Here is a 21202-nt window from a genome sequence, read left to right on the forward strand (position 1 = left end):
GTCAAGGCTATGGTTTTTCCAGTGGTCGTGTATGGATGTGAGAGTTGGACTGTGAAGAAGGCTGAGCGCCAAAGAATTGATGCTTTTGAACTTTGTTTGTTGGAGAAGACTCTTGAGAGTCCCTTGGACTGCAAGGGGATCCAACCAGTCCATTCTGAAGGAGATCAGCCCTGGGATTTCTTTGGAAGGAATGATGCTGAAGCTGAAACTGCAGTACTTTGGCCACCTCATGCGAAGAGTTGACTCATTGGAAAAGACTCTGATGCTGGGAGGGATTGGGGGCAGGAGGAGAAGGGGACGACAGAGGATGAGATGGCTGGATGGCATCACTGACTCGATGGACGTGAGTTTGAGTGAACTCCAGGAGTTGGTGATGGACAGGGAGGCCTGGCGTGCTGCGATTCATGGGGTCGCAAAGAGTCAGACACGACTGAGCAACTGAACTGAACTACTCAAGTAAGCCTTTTCTCCCATTCCCAAATTGAACAAGATACCACCATGCTCCATCTAGAATGGAAAACTTCGACCACTCATATTATTTCATGTAGTTTCTATTTATAATTTATTTGCTTACATACTTTTTCATATTGTTAAAATGTTTTAAACCTTTTTTATAATAATGTATAATCTTATGAATCTCTTTAGAAAACAAAATCTGTAATCAGTTTTTGTATAATATATAATAAGTTTATTTTCAGTAAAAACTATGTTAGTTAAGTACATCAATAAATATAATATCCCCATTTAAATTTAATATTTGATAATTTTTAATATATAAAGGTAATTTTCTTCTACTTTATAAGGGATACAATTTCAATTTATTTAATTATATAAGACAGACTTTATCAACTTTTAAACCAGGCATCTGGTTTAAATCAAGATTGCTGGGAGAAATATCAATAACCTTAGATATGCAAATGATACCACCCTTATAGCAGAAAGTGAAGAAGAACTAAAGAGCCTCTTGATGAAAGTGAAAGAGGAGAGTGAAAAAGTTGGCTTAAAGCTCAGCATTCAGAAAACTAAGATCATGGCATCCGGTCCGATCACTTCATGGTAAATAGTTGGGGAAACAGTGGCTGACTGTTTTTCTGGGCTCCAAAATCACTGCAGATGGTGATTGCAGCCATGACATTAAAAGATGCTTACTCCTTGGAAGGAAAGTTATGACCAACCTAGACAGCATATTAAAAAGCAGAGACATTACTTTGTCAACAAAGGTCCATCTAATTAAGGCTATGGTTTTTCCAGTGGTCATGTATGGATGTGAGTGTTGGACTATAAAGAAAACTGAGCACCGAAGAATTGATGCTTTTGAATTTTGTTTGTTGGAGAAGACTCCCGAGAGTCCCTTGGACTGCAAGGAGATCCAACCAGTCCATCCTAAAGATCAGTCCTGGGTGTTCATTGGCAGGACTGATGCTGAAGCTGCAACTCCAATACTTTGGCCACCTGATGCGAAAAGCTGACTCATTGGGAAAGACCTTGATGATGGGAAAGATTGAGGGCAGGAAGAGAAGGGGACGACAGAGGATGAGATGGTTTAATGGCATCACTGATGCAATGGACATGAGTTTGAGTAAGCTCTGGGAGTTGGCGTGCTGCAGTCCATGGGATCACAGAGTCGGACATGACTGAGCAACTAAACTGAACTGATACATATATATATATATATATATGTGGGCTTCCCAGGTGCTGCTGCTGCTGCTGCTAAGTTGCTTCAGTTGTGTCCAACTCTGTGCGACCCCATAGACGGCAGCCCACCAGGCTCCCCTGTCCTTGGGATTCCCCAGGTGCTGCTAGTAGTAAAGAATCTGTCTGCCAGTGCAGGTAGATGCAAGAGACTCGGGTTTGATCTTGAGTCAAGAAGATCCCCTGGAGTAGGAGATGGTGACCCACACCAGTATTTGCTGAAAAATTCTCATGGACAGAGGAGCTTGGTGGGCTATGGCCCATGGAATCACAAAGAGCCAGACATTACTGAGCAATTGTGCTCTAGCGTGTGCGTACGCGCACACACACTTACACACACACACATATATACACCACATTTTCTTTATCCATTCATCCTCCAGTGGACACTTAAGTTGCTTCCATGTCCTTATTATTGTGATATCATCATTTTAAAATGACCATTTATTTGGTTTATTAAGCATACGTTTAAATGTAACAGTATCACAGCAATTTAAAAACTTCAAAATTACTTTCATTTGCTAATGTTTGTACTTCTTACAGTATCAACAAATACACTGGTTTAGTTTTATAATTTTTGTCCTAATTCAGAAAAATATAATTTCAATCAGTTTGGTTTTTCATTTAGAGAGAATTATCATTACAGTTTTTTCTCTTTACATTGGTTTTTGCAATAATAAAGACATCTTGAGGTGCTGTATAAGAACTTTGAAGAGATGAATACAACTGTGATTCAATGAAGATCTTGGGGTGATTTGGCTGACATCGTTTTGTGTCCTCATTGGCTTTCATTTCTCTGTTAATGCAGCTTATGCTTCTATAACAACTTAAAAAAATGTAAAATAACATGGAAATCTTCATGGCAACCATGCCAGTTTTCAGGTGTCATACAGGGATTGAATATCATTAGTGTTCATGTTATATACATTTAAGGTTCTCAGCCTATTCCTTATTGCTTTCTGAGAAAGTTATTATCTCTATTATTTAAAATAGATTTACAAGCTCACTATTTCCTTACTTAAAAATATAAACACTATAAAACAATTTATGAAACTTCTTGAGAACTTTTAACTTACCAATATTGAATTATAAGCTCTTTGTGGACAAAACTGTCTTCTTCGCATTTGTCTGTTTGGTGTTGGAACTTAAGTTCTCTAACCTGTTTCAAAAATCCAGGTATTTGTTGGATTAAGTAGGTTTCTAAACGTGTAAGTATAGTTATTTACTCATATTCAGCATATCTGTATATAATGTTACTCAAACTGTGATATAGATACTTTCTATTAATTTTTTATAAAAAGCACTATTTGAAGAGGGATAAATAAAGGAGGACTTGGGGACCAAACTAATTATCAGATCTCTATAGTAGCAGTAACTCATTTAGATCATTGCCTCACAGATATCATCAGCATTGGTTAAAGAATCTATTGGACAATTGCAGTAATTCCAGACCACTTTTTAATGTGGATTTCACTTGGAAAGGTGGGAAAAGAGTTGATTTTATTTTAGTTAAATGTTAATAATTCAAAGAGGATATTTATATCTTTGAAGAAAGCTGAGTTCATTATTATCTGAAGTTGTACTTGCCCTTTTACAAGAAACACTATTTCTAATCTATTTTGTCGATTTTAAGTATTGTATTGTGATCATTTTTGTATACTGAATATTGGACTTACTAGGCAAACTGGAGAAGGTAAATTATTAGCAATTATACTCTTCAAATAAAATAAAAGTATATTTTAAGAAGAAAGAAGTCTTCTTGAAGATTAAAAAATCTGTGAGTGCATAGAAATTTTTTTTCCAAAGAATAAAAATTTACCACACTGTAACATGTGTAGCACCTGCGAATTTAATTATATCTTTAGTTGAATATAATCTTATGCGAAGAGTTGACTCATTGGAAAAGACTCTGATGCTGGGAGGGATTGGGGGCGGGAGGAGAAGGGGATGACAGAGGATGAGATGGCTGGATGGCATCACTGACTCGATGGACGTGAGTCTGGGTGAACTCCGGGAGTTGGTGATGGACAAGGAGGCCTGGCATGCTGTGATTCATGGGGTCGCAAGGAGTCGGACACGACTGAGCAACTGAACTGAACTGAACTGAATCTTAATAATATTAAGTACTGAGAAATTAATACTAATAAGCTCTGATATGCTATTTTAATTATTATAAGCATGCCTAATGGAAGAAAGGAATAAGGCTTTACTAGAAGTTGACTTTTCCCTTTTGTATGTTTGTTAAATTTAAGTACTTTTTCTGAAATAAATTAAAATTATAACAATATAAAATTATTTTAGAGTACAAATTATTTCAGAATATGATTTTAGTTGTAATTTAATGTTTAGAAAAAATGTTTTGTTTTACACATACCTTTAGAAGCACTTTATAAATATTCCATTTTTAATCATGACATTGGAATAAATATGAATTTTTTTCTTGTAATTATGAGTATTGTATGAAAATTAGTATGAAATATGAATAAAATTTTGATGAGAATATAGCTTCTCTTTTTAAAGAAACTTTTTAATAATATTTTCACCTTTACCCAAAGTTTATATCCCATTACATTTTAAAAATTACACTTCAGGGTTCATCTCCCCTTTGAAATGACATTAGCTAATGATTTTCTTTGTATGTGGATTAGTCTATCAAAAGGCAATTTTTATATTATTTTACATACCTTCCTTTTATCTCACCAATGAAATTATAATAAGCTTAAACACGGACACTGTTCTCTTTGGTTTTCCCTTGTGTGCGTGTTCTGTTGCATCCAACTCTTTGTGACCCTGTGGACTGTAGCCGTCCAGGCTCCTCTGTCCGTGGAATTTTCCTGACAAAAATACTGAAGTGGATTGCCATTTCCTTCTCCAGGGGATCTTCCTGACACAGGGATCAAACCCACGTCTCCTACATTGGCAGGCAGATTCTTTACCACTTAGCCACCTATGGAAGCCCTTTGGTGAATTTCCCTTAGTTCCTAGTAAAAAGGGTTTAATAAGTTAGCTAACACGCAGTGTAGGATCAAAATGCAAGGTTAGTTCTGTAATTGCTACTTTTCCCTTTATTTTAGGGCACTTATGTTTTGGTTGTATCTGTAGGTGAAAATAATCATTTTAATTATTTTTGAATGAAATACTTTGTATTTCTCAACTTTTCATATGTACAAAAATGTTAAATCTTCAGCCAGGATTAAGACTATTTCAAAAGACTGCCTGTACAGCTTCAATTTTGTTCAGACTTTAATATGATTTGTTATATATAAAACTGAAAAGAATTTTAAAGTCTTTGATAGTCAATACTCTCATTTTAGAAAACCAAATATTTGCCAGCCAATTTATAGCAGACAGTCCAGCATAAGGAAACTAATTCCTAATGCAGTTTTTTTTCTTCTGAAAATCAGATGATTTTCTTTTTAATATATTATTTTTCATATTATTTTATAAAGATGACCATATTTCTTATCTATTTCTGTTAATAGTATCACCATTTCCCACATCAGTCTGTGAACCCTATTGTCATTCTGCATTACTGTCCTTCCTCTGGCTCTAGATAACCAGACTTAAAACTGGCTGTGTTCTAGCTTCAGTATTTTTGCCTTTGTTGTCCTGTCATTTCCACCACCACCCTAATCAGGTGTGTTTAGATTACTCTCTTAGTTTACTTACCAGCTTCTCTGTCTCCAGGGTCATGTCTCCTCTTCTAGTCATTAAGCATCTTCATATCAACATATTAACATATCTGAAATCATTATTTCTTTTTCCATGTCCTTGTTTATACTATTCCCACTTTTGTGAAGATTCTTTTTCTACCTCTGCTTATATTTTCAAATGTTGCATATCCTTTAAGACCCAACACAAATAGCATTTCCTTTTCAGTGCTAGCACCCACCTAAAAGGAGTGCCGCTTGAAAATCTAGGGTAGTATCTGTAGGGTTAGTGTCTATACTCATTTAATGACTAGACTTAAGGTATCCTATTATCATAGAGTGCTAGAGCAGGAAGAGTCTTTAGACATGGCTCATTCTAGTCACCTCACTTTACAGGTGAGTAAGTGGTTTTTCTAGATAAATGACTAAGTACTTGGAAGGCTCAGAGCAAAGATGTAATTAGACTTGTCTTTTAATCTTTAATCCAGAATTTCTTCTTCTATCACATACTTCCTCTCACCGTAAAATACCTTGTCTTTTTATATGGTTTTTCAGGAGTGTATTCATTATTTCCTCTACTTGAGGCCTAGAATCTTGTTTTAAACTTTTTTATACTCCCCTCATGCGAAGAGCTGACTCATTGGAAAAGACTCTGATGCTGGGAGGGATTGGGGGCAGGAGGAGAAGGGGACGACAGAGGATGAGATGGCTGGATGGCATCACTGACTCGATGGACGTGAGTTTGAGTGAACTCCGGGAGTTGGTGATGGACAGGGAGGCCTGGCGTGCTGCGATTCATGGGGTCTCAAAGAGTTGGACATGACTGAGCGACTGAACTGAACTGAACTGATACTCCTCTTAATGTTTTGCACAGAGTAGGTCTTAATTAATTGTTTTGTAGAGAATTGCTTTTGCTTTCAGATAAAAGCAGTATTTTGAGAAAGCTTATGATTTCCACTTTTATGAATATTAATGGAATTATACTTCTTTTGTTTAAAAGAAACAGAAGAATTTTTTAATAGTTTTTAACAATTTGCATCTATTTCCACCAAACAAAAATAGTAGAAAATAACAAAATGTAATTGAAAATTTTTCTTTCATTGCTAAATAATTGGGTTTCACTTGTTTACAGTGTTAAGAACACAGATCTGAGTGCAAAACTAGAAACTTTATCAACAATTGTTCATTGCTTTAATGTTTCCCATTTTTAAGAAATAAAATGTTTTATATGAAATAATTTTATAGCAGAGTATATTAAATGAAAAAATGATATAGTTCTGTTGTCTTACTTATTAAGCCATTACTGAAAACTACTTAATACAGTCTTTTCACATTTTAAAATTTTATGAATATATCTGATTTAAAGCAAGTAAGTAAAGCAACAAAAATTATAGCAAATATATACACTTTAAAATTCCTTTACAACTCTGCATGAATAAAAATGGTACATTATAGGCCAGTTTAAATACCTATCAGGTGAATAAAGCATGGGCTTCATGCTTATAGTTGAGGATATATATATCATCTGCATTAGATATATTACTAGAGGTGATATCAAGGTGAAAGCAGGCTTGCAGAATGGTTGGAAATCATTGATATTCTGACTTGGAGGCTGTAAATGGCTCAGTGGCAGATGGAGTCTTTGTCAAGGAAGAAAAATGGCAGCTTTGGAGTATCATAGATGTTTTGCTAGCAGCTCAGCACACAGTCTGTGACCTTCTAGTATTCAGGAGTCTTTCTTATTCCTCTAATAAATTGTCTTCAGCTTTTATTCACGGAACATAGATAAACAGTACTTATTTTATTTTATTTTTTTTTTTTTTTTTTTTTAACAGTACTTATTTTAGTACAAATTGAGGTGTTTCATTATAGAGAAATATAAATATGTTTTATTATCTGATTCTTAAATTAAGCTTTTAAGGGAACATGCATTTTTTTGGAATCAGAAATCTTTCTCATTTAGTTTGCAAGAGTAAAAACAATAGAGTTTAATTTAAAAAGTGTATTTTTAGAATTACAGAATATTAAAGCTAGAAAATATGTTAAAAGTCCTAGACAAACTTTCTCATTTTAAAGGCACTGAGTCTCATAGACTGTGATTCAACCAAGGTCACTAAATTAGTCCATGAAAAATGTTAGGTGACTCTTAAATTATCACTTGTTACATATATAAAATAGCTTTAGTTATGAAGGTAAAAGAAACTAGTCTTTTTGAATAAAACTTAGAATAACACAGAATACACCTACTTATTCATGACAGCTGCATAATGAGCATATATAATTTTTCAGACTTTTATTTACTATTCAACTGCACATATTTTTATTGGAAGGAATTCAGGTTTCTCATTTTAATCACCATCAGATTGCTGTACAGAAAAAATTTTCTTGAATGAGGAGTTTATACCTGGGTCAAATATATATTTTGTGTTGACTTATTTGTATATTTTTAAAAGCCCTTTCTTTTGGAAGTAGCGTTTCATATTAAAATATTTGAGGGTTTTATAGATGTTATACTGAGATGTTTTGAAGTATTGTTGCATGTATTAGTGAGAAATCCAGTTTTTAGGGGAATATAGGTCCCCATGAGAGTATACTACCATGGGGCGTTTATTCAGTTGAACAGCTGACTTATATTGAAGAGTAATAAGTCATGGCTAAAATTAAAAATGGGAAGCGCCACACAACTAAAACTTACTAAAGCATTCGACAGTTGTTAAAGTTATAGAAAGGAATCTCTGTACATTGTGGAAGAAAACTACCCTTTGTTCTGGAATGTCAAGGTTACTGTATTCAACACTTCAATTTGTAGTCTTCCTCAGTCCAGTGTCTAAAAAAGTAGAGTTAAAGAGAAATTTAACGGTTATTGAAAGTAGTGTCCATGCATTTTCTAAAGGTAAAATTACCCAATATTCCAGTTGTTTTTGATGAGGAGAAAAATTTGAAATATTGTAGCTGAAAGCTTTCAAAATCTCAAAGTAATTTTTTCTTTTGTTTTCTCTTTTGAAGGATAAAACCAGCTCAGTTCAATTCAGTTCAGTCCCTCAGTCATATCTGACTCTTTGCGACCCCATGAACCGCAGCACACCAGGCCGCCCTGTCCATCACCAACTCCTGGAGTTTACCCAAACTCATGTCCATTGAGTCAGTGATGCCATCCAACCATCTCATCCTCTGTTATCCCCTTCTCGCGCCTTCAATCTTTCCCAACATCAGGGTCTTTTCAAATGAGTCAGCTCTTCGCATTAAGTGGCCAAAATATTGGAGTTTTCAGCTTCAACATCAGTCCTTCCAGTGAACACCAGGACTGATCTCCTTTAGGATGAACTGGTTGGATCTCCTTGCAGTCCAAGGGACTCTCAAGAGTCTTCTCCAACACCACATTTCAAAAGCATCAGTTCTTCAGTGCTCAGCTTTCTTTATAGTCCAACTCTCACATCCATACATGACTATTGGAAAAACCATAGCCTTGACTAGATGGACCTTTGTTGGCAAAGTAATGTCTCTGCTTTTTAATATGCTGTCTAGATTGGTCATAACTTTGCTTCCAAGGAGGAAGCGTCTTTTAATTTCATGGCTGCAGTTACCATCTGCTGTGATTTTGGAGCCCCCCAAAATAAAATCAGCCACTGTGTCCACTGTTTCTCCATCTATTTCCCATGAAGTGATGGGACGAGATGCCATGATTTTAGCTGTCTGAATGTTGAGCTTTAAGCCAATGTTTTCACTCTCTTCTTTCACTTTCATCAAGAGCCTCTTTAGTTCTTCTTCACTTTCTGCCATCTGCTACTGCTACTGCTAAGTCACTACAGTCGTTTCCAACTCTGTGTGACCCCGTAGATGGAAGCCCACCAGGCTCCACCATCCCTGGGATTCTCCAGGCAAGAACACTGGATTGTGTTGCCATTTCCTTCTCCAGTGCGTCAAAGTGAAAAATGAAGGTGAAGTTGCACAGTCATGTCCGACTCTTAGCGACCCCATGGACTGCAGCCTACCAGGCTCCTCCGTCCATGGGATTTTCCAGGCAAGAGTACTGGAGTGGGGTGCCACTGCCTTCTCCAATCTGCATATCTGAGGTTACTGATATTTCTCCTGGCAATCTTGATTCCAGCTTGTGCTTCCTCCAACTCAGTGTTTCTCATGATATATTCTGCATGTAGGTTAAATAAGCAGGGTGACAATATACAGCCTTGATGTACTCCTTTTCGTATTTGGAACCAGTCTCTTGTTCTATGTCCAGTTCTAACTGTTGCTTCCTGACCTGCATACAGATTTCTCAAGAAGCAGGTCAGGTTGTCTGGTATTCCCATCTCTTTCAGAATTTTCCACAGTTTATTGTGATCCACACAGTCAAAGGCTTTGGCATAATCAGTAAAGGAGAAATAGATGTTTTTCTGGAACTCTCTTGCTTTTTCGATGGTCCAGTGGATGTTGGCAATTTGATCTCTGGTTCCTCTGCCTTTTCTAAATCCAGCTTGAACATCTGAAATTTCACAGTTCATGTATTGCTGAAGCCTGGCTTGGAGAATTTTGAGCATTACTTTACTAGCGTGTTAGATGAGTGCGATTATGTGGTAGTTCGAACATTCTTTGGCATTGCCTTTCTTAGGGATTGGAATGAAAACTGACCTTTTCCAGTCCTGTGACCACTGCTGAGTTTTCCAAATTTGCTGGCATATTGAGTGCAGCACTTTCACAGCATCATCGTTCAGGATTTGAAATAGCTCAACTGGAATTCCATCACCTCCACTAGCTTTGTTCGTAGTGATGCTTTCTAAGGCAATATTTTCTAAGATATTCTAAGATATAATATTCTAAAATATTAGAAATATTTTCTAATTTCACATCCAGGATGTCTGGCTCTAGGTGAGTGATCACACCATCGTGATTATCTTGGTCATGAACATCTTTTTTGTATAGTTCTTCTGTGTATTCTTGCCACCTCTTGTTAATATCTTCTGCTTCTGTTAGGTCCATACCATTTCTGTCCTTTATCGAGCCCATCTTTGCATGAAATGTTCCCTTGCATGAAATGTTCTCTAATTTTCTTGAAGAGATCTCTAGTCTTTCCCATTCTGTTGTTTTCCTCTATTTCTTTGCATTGATCGCTGAGGAAGGCTTTCTTATCTCTCCTTGCTATTCTTTGGAACTCTGTATTCAAATGCATATATCTTTCCTTTTCTCCTTTGCTTTTTGCTTCTTTTCTTTTCACAGCTCCTCAGACAGGCCTCCTCAGATGGTCATTTTACTTTTTGCCATTTCTTTTTCTTGGGGATGGTCTTAATGTACAATGTCACGAACCTCCATCCATAGTTTATCAGGCACTCTGTCTATCAGATCTAGTTTATTAACAGATAGAATGTGGGTGTAAAAATAGTAACCATAATGTCATAAAAGAGAATACTATTCCTATAATGGAATGGTTAAGAGGTAGCTATTTCACATATTATCTACTTTAATATGAAGTAAATACACTCAGATAGAGGTAACATGATGGTTACTAAAGCATTCAGTAACTAAGGAGTGCCTAGTACGTGCAAGTGCTAGGGATAAGGCAGTGAACAAAACTCTACACACATGGGGCTTACAGTTTATGAGTGAAAGAGATTAATAGTTAATAAACTAATATTTACTGTGTTAGATGGCAATCAACACTGTAAAAAAAAATCAAGCGTATTGCATTGTGAGTTGTGGGTTTGGTATTTACTATAGGGTCATTATTATAGCATAGCCCTTCTAAGATTACAGTTTGAGTTCTTAAGAAAGTTAAGAAGTGAGTCATGCATATATCTGCGTGATGATTATTCCAAAGAAAACAGCAAATGCCAAGACAATGAGGCAGGTTGTACTTGGCATATTCCAGTAACAATAAGGAAACCAGTGTGGTTGGAGTGGTGTGAGTGATGAAAGGGAGTAATAAATGAAGCTAGAGATTTCACATATATCTACTTTTAAGAATTGTCTTTTTAAAAAGAAAATACTGAAAAAATTATGCTGTAAGTTTAACCAAAACTCATGTTGCTAAACCAGCGATCCCCAGAGTAGTTTTGGTTGAGTGAATATTGCTTAATAAAAAGATTCCATGGTCAAGTAACGCAAAACCTAGGGTTAATGTTAAAGGTTAAAGGTTTTGCTTGTGCTTGTGTTTAGGCACATCTTTTAATGTGCTAAGTTGTTTTGAGAATCTCCAGCCTTTCTGTCCCTTCCTTTCAAGAATTTCTTAAGGGGCTAGTGTTTTTCAGTGCTTTGGTAAATGCTATATTATACAGTCCTACTGATTATCTGGCTTCCCTGGTAGCTCTGCTGGTAAATAATCTGCCTGCAATGCAGGAGACCCTGGTTCGAGTCCTGAGTTGGGAAGATTCCCTGGAGAAGTGATAGGCTACCCACTCTAGTATTCTTGCCTAGAGAATCCCCAGGGAAAGAGGAGGCTGGCAGGCTACATCCATGGCGTTGCAAAGAGTTGGACATGACTGAGCGACTAAGCACAGCACAGCACTGATTAATTGTTGGTTACTAAAAGGATTTTCCACAATTGCTGTTTCATAATCTCTATGCTTTAAGCCAGCATTTCTCTTTGCCTGCTTTTTCAGTAAAAGTACTTCTTTTTTGTTTTCTTAAATAGTTCTTAAATCCATCCTGTTTTCTCTATTTATGATGCCTAAATTCTTATATAGGTTTGCATCATGCCTCACCTGGGCTGTCACAGTAGAATCCTTTTCTAGCATCCCATTGTTGTTTTTTGTCAGTCACTCTGCTGCTGCTGCTGCTGCTGAGTCACTTCAGTTGTGTCCGACTCTGTGTGACCCCATAGACGGCAGCCCCCCAGGCTCCCCCATCCCTGGGATTCTCCAGGCAAGAACACTGGAGTGGGTTGCCATTTCCTTCTCCAATGCATGAAAGTGAAAAGTGAAAGTCAAGTCACTCAGTTGTGTCCAACTCTTTGAGACCCCATGGACTGTAGCCTACCAGGCTCCTCCATCCATGGGAGTTTCCAGGCAAGAGTACTGCAGAACCAAAAATAAATAAATAATTTTTGTTGTTTTTGTTAAAAACTATATTCTACTCTTGGAGATTGTGAAACATGATGCAGATTTGTATCAGGCAGAGTCCAACCAGAGAAAGAGGACCAGTATGGTAGATAGAAAGTAGATGGATTTATTGCAAGGAGTTGGTTAATGCCGTTATGGAGGCTGGCCAGACAAGCCTGATATGGGAAGGAAGGGCAGGCTGTCAGGGAGGGCAGGCTGAAGCTCCCTGGCCTGGGGCACAGCTCTAGGCCATAGGCAGCACTTCAGTAACTCAGTCCTGTCCAACTCTTTACGACCCCGTGGGCTGCAGCACACCAGGCTCCTCTGTCCTCCACTATTTCCTGTAGTTTGCTCAGTTTCATGTCCATTAAGTCGGTGATGCTATCTAACCATCTCATCCCTCTGCTGCCTCCTTTTCCTTTTGCTTCCAGTCTTTCCCAGCATCTGAGTCTTTTCTAATGAGTCAGCTCTTGGCATCAGGGGGCCAAATTGTTGGAGCTTCAGCTTCAGCATCAGTCCTTCCCATGAATATTCAGGACTGATTTCTTTTAGGATTGATGGATTTGATCTTGCTGTCCAAGGGACTCTCAAGAGTCTCCTCCAGCACCACAATTCAAAAGTATCAATTCTTCAGCACTCAGCCTTCTTTTTTTTTTTTTTATTAGAGATATGGTATATTTACAGAAAATTCCATCTGGAGTGATAAGTGAAATTCTTCCCAGTTTCTCTTAAATCAACATTTGTTAAGTACCTAATCTGTGCCAAGATTCATGCAATTAACGTGATTTGTGACAATAGCTATTCTTTTTTTTTTTTCCTAATTTTATTTTATTTTTAAACTTTACATAATTGTATTAGTTTTGCCAAATATCAAAATGAATCCACCACAGGTATACATGTGTTCACCATCCTGAACCCTCCTCCCTCCTCCCTCCCCATACCATCCCTCTGGGTCGTCCCAGTGCACTAGCCCCAAGCATCCAGTATCGTGCATCGAACCTGGACTGGCAACTCGTTTCTTACATGATATTTTACATGTTTCAATGCCATTCTCCCAAATCTTCCCACCCTCTCCCTCTCCCACAGAGTCCATAAGACTGTTCTATACATCAGTGTCTCTTTTGCTGTCTCGTACACCGGGTTATTGTTACCATCTTTCTAAATTCCATATATATGCGTTAGTATACTGTATTTATGTTTTTCCTTCTGGCTTACTTCACTCTGTATAATAGGCTCCAGTTTCATCCACCTCATTAGAACTGATTCAAATGTATTCTTTTCAATGGCTGAGTAATACTCCATTGTGTATATTTACCACAGCTTTCTTATCCATTCGTCTGCTGATGGACATCTAGGTTGCTTCCATGTCCTGGCTATTATAAACAGTGCTGCGATGAACATTGGGGTACACGTGTCTCTTTCCCTTCTGGTTTCCTCAGTGTGTATGCCCAGCAGTGGGATTGCTGGATCATAAGGCAGTTCTATTTCCAGTTTTTTAAGGAATCTCCACACTGTTCTCCATAGTGGCTGTAATAGTTTGCATTCCCACCAACAGTGTAAGAGGGTTCCCTTTTCTCCACACCCTCTCCAGCATTTATTATTTGTAGACTTTTGGATGGCAGCCATTCTGACTGGTGTGAAATGGTACCTCATAGTGGTTTTGATTTGCATTTCTCTGATAATGAGTGATGTTGAGCATCTTTTCATGTGTTTGTTAGCCATCTGTATGTCTTCTTTGGAGAAATGTCTATTTAGTTCTTTGGCCCATTTTTTGATTGGGCCGTTTATTTTTCTGGAGTTGAGCTGTAGGAGTTGCTTGTATATTTTTGAGATTAGTTGTTTGTCGGTTGTTTCATTTGCTATTATTTTCTCCCATTCTGAAGGCTGTCTTTTCACCTTGCAGATAGTTTCCTTTGATGTGCAGATCGCTTTGGCTATTCGAGGTTTTTTGTATTTCCATATAAATTGTGAAATTATTTGTTCTAGCTCTGTGAAGAATACTGTTGGTAGCTTAATAGGGATTGCGTTGAATCTATAAATTGCTTTGGGTAGTATACTCATTTTCACTATATTGATTCTTCCAATCCATGAACATGGTATATTTCTCCATCTATTAGTGTCCTCTTTGATTTCTTTCACCAGTGTTTTATAGTTTTCTATATATAGGTCTTTAGTTTCTTTAGGTAGATATATTCCTAAGTATTTTATTCTTTCCGTTGCAGTGGTGAATGGAATTGTTTCCTTAATTTCTCTTTCTGTTTTCTCATTATTAGTGTATAGGAATGCAAGGGATTTCTGTGTGTTGATTTTATATCCTGCAACTTTACTATAGTCATTGATTATTTCTAGTCATTTTCTGGAAGAATGGAACTGGAGGAATCAACCTACCTGACTTCAGGCTCTACTACAAAGCCACAGTTATCAAGACAGTATGGTACTGGCACAAAGACAGAAATATTGATCAATGGAATAAAATAGAAAGCCCAGAGATAAATCCACGCACATATGGACACCTTATCTTTGACAAAGGAGGCAAGAATATACAATGGATTAAAGACAATCTCTTTAACAAGTGGTGCTGGGAAATCTGGTCAACCACTTGTAAAAGAATGAAACTAGACCACTTTCTAACACCATACACAAAAATAAACTCAAAATGGATTAAAGATCTCAACGTAAGACCAGAAACTATAAAACTCCTAGAGGAGAACATAGGCAAAATACTCTCCGACATACATCACAGCAGGATCCTCTATGACCCACCTCCTAGAATATTGGAAATAAAAGCAAAAATAAACAAATGGGACCTAATTAACCTCAGCCTTCTTTTTTATCCAGCTCTCAACATCCATACATGACTACTGGAAAAACCGTATCTTTGACTATATGGACTTATAGTCATTTTGTTGGCAAAATGATGTTTCTGCTTCTTAATATGCTGCCTAGGTTTATCATAGCTTTCCTTCCCAGAAACAAGCGTCTTTTAAGTTCATGGCTGCAGTCACTGTCTCAGTGATTTTGGAGCCCAAGAAAGGAAAATCTGTCACTTTTTCCACTTTTTCCTCTTCTGTTTGCCATGAAGTGGTGGGACCAGATGCCATGATCTTAGTTTTTTGAATGCTGAGCTTCAAGCCAGCTTTTTCACTCTTCTCTTTCCCTTCATCTAGAGGCTTTTTAGTTGCTCTTCACTTTCTGCCATTAAAGTGGTATCATCTGCATATCTGAGGCACTCTATCAGATCTAATCCCTTGAATCTGTTCATCACCTCAGCTGTATAAAGGATTTTATTTAGGTCATACCTGAATGGCCTAGTGGCTTTCCCAGCTTTCTTCAGTTTAAGCCTGAAGTTTGCAATCAGAAGTTCATGATCTGAGCCACAGTCAGCTCCAGGTCTTATTTTTACTGAATGTATGTGTGTTAGTTGCTTAGTTGTGTCCGACTCTTTGTGACCCCACAGACTGCAGCCCTCCAGGCTCCTCTTTCCATGGAATTCTCCAGTCAGGAATACTGGAGTGAGTAGCCATTCCCTTCTCCAAGAGATCTTCCTGACCAAGGAATCGAACCCTGGTCTTCTGCTTTGCAGATGAATTCTTTAATGTCTGAGCTGCCAAGGAAGCCAGTCAGTTCCAGGTCTTATTTTTACTGACTCTATAGAGTTTCTCTATCTTTGGCTGCAAAGAACATAATCAATCTAATTTTGGTATTGACCGTGTGGTGATGTTCATGTGTAGAGTCATCTCTTGGGTTGTTGAAAAAGGGTGTTTGCTATACCAGAGTGTTCTCTTGACAAAACTGTCTTAGCCTTTGCCCTGCTTCATTTTGTACTCCAAGGCCAAACTTGACTATTGTTCTGTGCATCTTTTGACTTCTTCCTTTGGCATTCCAATCCCCTGTGATGAAAAGGACATATTTTTTTGGTATTAGTTCTAGAAGGCATTTCAGGTCTTCATATAACTGGTCCACTTCAGCTTCTTTGGCAATTAGTAGTTGAGGCATAGACTTGAATTACTGAGATGTTGAATGGTTTGCCTTAGAAACCAACTGAGATCATTCTTTGGTTTTTGACATTGTTTCCAAGTATTGCATTTCAGACTTTTTTGTTGACTATGGGGGTATTCCATTTCTTCTAAGGGATTTTTGCCCACAGTAGAACATATAATAGTCATCTGAATTAAATTCATCCATTCTCCTCAATTTTAGTTCACTGATTCCTAAAATGTCAGTGTTTACTCTTGCCATCTCCTGCTTGGCCACGTCCAATTTACATTGATTCATGGATCTAGTGTTTCAGGTTCCTATGCAGTACAGTTCTTTACAGCTTCACATTAGTACAGAATAAAATTTAATCTCATTTATAGGGCATGTGAAATTTTCCACAATCTGTCTCCTGTCTAAATTTTGCATAAATTTCCCATACTTAGTATGTGCCAAGTTTGAAACCATGTATACTTTGTTAAAGCAGGTAGTGTGTGTATAGCCGTTTTGCTTTTGTTCAGTGCTATCATTTCTTCCTGGCACAGCCTTCCCTCTGTGAGTAGTCATTCTTAAAAGTTTAGAACAGAGATACTGTTCTTCAAGAATACTTTCAAGCTTTTCCTGGCTAATTGAGGTACACCTATGTACAATTCTGTCAAAGCACTTAAAGCAATTAAGTAAAACTCCACTCTCTATATCCTGTACCTTTATCTATATCTTAAGTGCTTCATAATTTAAATGGGTAACTCTACTAAGTAGTTGAATACTTTCTGATAAACGGATCTATCGGTTTTCTTCTTTTGCAGTTCAAAGTCTGGAATAATTATAGATATAAATGTGCAACTTTTAGAAGAAAACATAAGGGAAAATCTGTAAGTTCTACCTTGGTGAAGAATTCTTACACATGACACAAAAAGGACAGCCCTTAAAAATTAGTTAATTGGACTTTACAAAAATTAAAACTGTTTAGTTTGCAAAATACCTGTTATGACAATGAAAAAATAAGACATATACTAAGAGAAAATACTGAAAAATCACATATCTGACAAAGGACTCCCATCTAGGTTATATAAAAACCCTCAAAACTCAACAATAAAAATGCCAGCAGTCTAATTAGAAAACTGGGCCAAAGACCTGAAGGAACATTTCACCAAAGAGGGTAACTAGATGTCAAATGAGAATATGAAAAGATATTCAACATCATTACCCATCTGAGAAATGCAAAATCGAAGTATCATTAGTCACTTATCAGATCAGCTAAAATAAAGATTAGTGACAATGTCAACCATCGGCAAGAATATGGAGAAATTGAGCTCTTATTCATTGTCAGGGGAAGTGTAAAATGGTACAACCACTCTGGAAAAATATTTGGCAGTATCTTTGAAACAAAAATAAAAACCTAAATATATACTTAATACATGACCTAGCAACTGCACTCCAGAGCATTTATCCCAGAAAAATGACTGTATGTGGTTGTTCATAGAAGCTTTATTTATAATAGCCCAAGTTGGAAACTGTCAAAATGTCCTGTACAGTTTGGTGTGTCCAAACCATGGAATACTACTGAGCAATTAAAAAAAATCAACTGTTGATACACAAATCCTAAAGGACATTAAGCTCAGTGAAAAAAAGTCAATCTCAGAAGGCCACTCAATAATTCCATTTATGTAAGACAAAGTTCTAGAGATTGAGAACAAATTTGTGGTATTTGTGGTAACGTGGGGTTATGGATGGTGGGTGCGACTGTAAAGGAGTAGCGTGAGAAAGATGTTTGTGGTGATGGAGTAGGTTTATACCTTGATTGCAGTGCTGGTTTCATGAATTTACACCTGGGATAAGATGAATTAGAACTATACATACACTGTAGTTAGTTTCTTGGTTTCAATATTGACAATTTAATTATGTAAGTTGTAACCATTAGTAGGACCTGAGTGATGAGTATATGGGTTCTCACTGTACTATTTTGGCAACTTTCTGTAAATATATAGTTATTTCAAATTAATAGTTAAAAAATTATCTTTTTTTCTTCTACTCTTCCACCCATCTCTGAGAAAGAAACTGTTTGCCTTGCACCCCCCTGTTCACTGCAGCATTACTTACAACAGCCAAGACATAGAAGCAGCCTAATGTCCACTGAGGAATGAATGAAGAAGGAAAATATGTTATATATTTATAAAATGGAGTATTTTTCAGCCAAAAGAAGGAAATCTTGTCCTTTGCAGCAATGTGGATGGTTTAAGGGTATTATGCTAAATGAAATAAGACAGAGAAAGACAAATACTCTATGATCTCACTTATATATGGCATCTAAAAAAACAAAAACAAAAGTCCAAACTCATAGATACAATACAAAGAACAGATTAGTGGTTGCCAGAGGTGGGAGGTGGGTAAAACTGTTGAGGGTGGTAAAAAAAAGTACAGGCTTCCAGTTATAAAGTAAGTCAATCCTGGTAAAAAATAAACACAGAAAAAATGTTTGCTTCCTTACTATGCCTAAGACTTTATTCATGCTTTTTTATTTTTATCCTCTTCTGTGTCATCCAGAGACTTGTTTCACTGACCGTTCATAAGACATAGCCATCTTCTCCTTTCTTGATTGATTGATTTCAGATTGTCCTATCTCAAATAAAATGATAAATAGAACTAAACAAACCAAGAAAACCTTTACGTCATTCAAGTGATTGTACATTCAAGATATATATCCGTGTTAACATGTGTAGCTCTAGTTTATTTATTTTAACTGCTGTTTTGTTGTTCAGTCGCTCAGTCATGTCTGACTCTTTGTGACCCCATGGACTGCAGCATGCCAGGCTTCCCTGTCCTTCGCTGTCTCCCAGAGTTTGCTCAAACTCGTGTCCTTTGAATTGATGATGCCATGCAACTATCTCATCCTCTGTCGCCCCCTTCTCCTCTTGCGCTCAGTCTTTCCCAGCATCAGGGTCTTTTCCAATGAGTTGGCTCTTCACTATACATTTCATTATAAAAACACACCACGATCTTCTGTATTGTAGAATTTCACTACACAAATGATATTGTAGTTTATACTTTTGTATATGGCTTGCTATGCCTATGTATGAGAATTTTTCTGGGTTATATATCTGAAAGTGGAATTGCCATGGCATGGACTATCTACGGCTTTGATATTATGAAGTATTGCTTAATATTTTTCTACAGTGGTTATGAGTTAACACTGTAGGTACATAATAAGTGGATAAGAGATTTCCTTGTCTACATTTTCCCCAGCCTTTGGATTTTCCTTAAGTTTTGCCTTCCCATTCCATCTATGTATACATCTATGTAGAATCTACTTTGAAGTCCAATAGATTTACATCTCTAGTATAATTTTTTTCTTTCTTGCTCTTTGATCAATCAAGGAGTAAGAAAAGAACTGATTCATCTTATCTTTCATATTCGTATTCCATTTTCCATATCTCCATATTTCTGACTCTACTGCCACAATATTAGTTCAGACCCTTATTCTTGCCTAAACTATTTCAACAGACTGAATATTCTAATATCCATCTTGGAAATCTCTTTCTGTTGCAACTCATCCTACTTAAAACTGCTAGGTCAGTATTTCTAATGGAAGTAGTTTACTACTTTGGCAGTGTTGAATAAATTTAACACTTAAAGTGACATTCATAGTTGTTTCTAATAAGGTCCTAGAGTAACTTTTCAGCCACATCTCCTACTATTTTCTATATATGCCTTATATAGTAGCCAGACTAGATTATTCACTTATTATTGATTAATTCATCAAACCGTAGATATTAAAAGCTTTTATAATGCTATGTTGTTGTTGTTTGGTTGCTAAGTTGTGCTAGACTCTTTTTCAACCCCAGGGACTATAGCCCATCAGCCTCCTCTGTCCGTGGGATTTCCCAGGCAAGAATACTGGAGTGGGTTGCCATGTCTTTCTCCATGGTATCCCCTGGATCAGGAATTGAACGTGTGTCTTCTGCATTGGCAGGCAGATTCTTTACCACTGAGCTGCCAGAGAAGCCCTTCCCTACACTTAGGATGCTTTTTTCCCGTAGTTCCTCCACCTAGCCATCTTTTCCTTTCAAAAATCCTACATGCTTTTCAAGGCCTACTTAAGATGTTAGATTTCTACGAAGTTTTTCTAGTATCCTCAGTTAATTTTACTCCTATAGTACTATATTGCTTTTATGGCACATACTGTATTTCATGTATTTGTCTTAGGTTTCCATTGTGAATAAGTACTTTGTCCATTCATCTGTATTATCCTTATAGCACTTAACATACTGTCCTGTATAAGGTAGGCAAACAATTAACTGAAATAATTTAATTGAAGATAACATATTAGTTAAATCCAAGTTCACCATTTAGACTATTCGGGAAAAGATCAGTTTTCATCATTAAAAAATGCTGAATTTTGTAATTTTATCTAGTATTCTTACTTTAAAACAGTATAGAATAAACTGGGTTTCTATATAGTGATCTTTACAGCTTGCCTTGATGAATAGTAAAGTTTATTTGTGATTAACATAATAGTTGTTCAGCTCACTTTTAGACCCTTAAGTAATTCTCTTAAATCAGTTTTTCAAACTGTACTCTGAGTAATGTGTAAGTTGATTCTGTTGAGATGTCCTGCTTACTGCTGGGTGCTTCCTCTGCCCCAAGGAAAGTGAAAGTCACTCAGTCATGTCTTTGAGACCTCATGGACTGTACAGTCCCTGGCATTCTCCAGGCCAGAATACTGGAGTGGGTAGCCTTTCCTTTCTCCAGGGGATCTTCCCAACCCAGGGATTGAACCCAGGTCTTCCGTGTTGTAGGTGGATTCTTTTCAGCTGAGCCACAAGGGAAGCCCAAGAATACTGCAGTGGGTAGCCTATC

General features: G+C 37.0%; 1 protein-coding gene across 22 annotated transcripts in view; it reads left to right on the forward strand.

The window, feature by feature from the left end:
* Nucleotides 1-21202, forward strand: part of BAZ2B (bromodomain adjacent to zinc finger domain 2B) — a 336353-nt gene that overhangs the window by 104999 nt on the left and 210152 nt on the right. The window lies entirely within an intron of this gene.

The sequence above is a fragment of the Bos javanicus genome, chromosome 2 (assembly GCF_032452875.1).
Source record: "Bos javanicus breed banteng chromosome 2, ARS-OSU_banteng_1.0, whole genome shotgun sequence".
NCBI classification, from domain to species: domain Eukaryota; kingdom Metazoa; phylum Chordata; class Mammalia; order Artiodactyla; family Bovidae; genus Bos; species Bos javanicus.